The following is a 1021-nucleotide window of genomic DNA, read 5'->3' on the forward strand; positions in this document are numbered from 1 at the left end:
TACCAGGTTGACGATTTAACAAGGCATTGGCAATTTGTTCGATTTGATTTTCCAAGGTCTTGATAGAAACCACTTGGCTCTTGCACATGAGCCTCAACTCCTCCAATTTAGATTTTTCATTAGACTGTTGCAGCTAGAGTTGTTACCTTGGTGCATATTGCGGTTGCTGAAAACCAGGAGGGTTATATTGCTTTGCTGGATATTGCTGATAAGGCCGTTGAACCGCATTCTCAGTGTTGCTCCAGCTAAAGTTAGTATAATTGCGGTTGTTAGGATGATAGGTGGCTGGTACAGGTTGTTGCGACCTCTGAAAGTTGCTCATGAACTGAGCTGACTCGCTAGAACTGGCACACAGATCAGTCTCATGGGTACCAACACAAAGCTCACAGACACTAGTAACCTGATTAACTCCATAATTAAATTGAGAATCCACCTTAATCGTCAAAGCCTTAAGTTGAGCAGCTATAGCAGTTGCTGCATCCAACTCCATAATTCCTGCTACCATGTCCTAAGTTAGTCTCTGAGTAGGATTCTGGAATTCATTAGCAGCCATCAGTTCAATCAATTCATAAGCTACATCGTAGATTTTAGACCACAAGGCTCTTCCTGATGCTGCTCAAGCATGGGTCTAGAAGTAGCACCCAAACCATTATAGAAACAGTTAATGATCATCCAGTCAGGCATCCCAGGATGAGGACATTTCCTAAACATCTCCTTTTATCTATTCCAAGCCTCACATAAAGATTCTCCAGATTGCTGAGCAAATTGAGTAAGTGTGTTTCTGATTATAGTAGTCTTCACCATATGAAAGAATTTAATTAAGAAATTTTGAGCAAGATCCTCCCATTTGGTGATAGACCCTAGTAGTAAGGAATGTAACCAGCACTTAGCTTTATCGCGCAGGGAGAATGGAAAAAGCCTTAACCTACTAGCATCTTCAAAAACTCCATTAAACTTGAAAGTGTCACAGATCTCGATGAAATCTCTTATGTGCATGTTGGGGTCTTTTTATCGGAGAACC

General features: G+C 41.1%; 1 non-coding gene across 1 annotated transcript; it reads left to right on the forward strand.

Annotated features, from left to right (window-relative positions):
- The first annotated feature begins 682 nt into the window (after positions 1-682).
- Positions 683-789, forward strand: LOC141701976 (small nucleolar RNA R71). The gene has a single exon (XR_012566960.1). It is a non-coding gene; the product is annotated as a small nucleolar RNA R71 (small nucleolar RNA).
- Positions 790-1021: the final 232 nt, after the last annotated feature.

The sequence above is a fragment of the Apium graveolens genome, unplaced genomic scaffold (assembly GCF_009905375.1).
Source record: "Apium graveolens cultivar Ventura unplaced genomic scaffold, ASM990537v1 ctg4476, whole genome shotgun sequence".
Lineage (NCBI taxonomy): Eukaryota > Viridiplantae > Streptophyta > Magnoliopsida > Apiales > Apiaceae > Apium > Apium graveolens.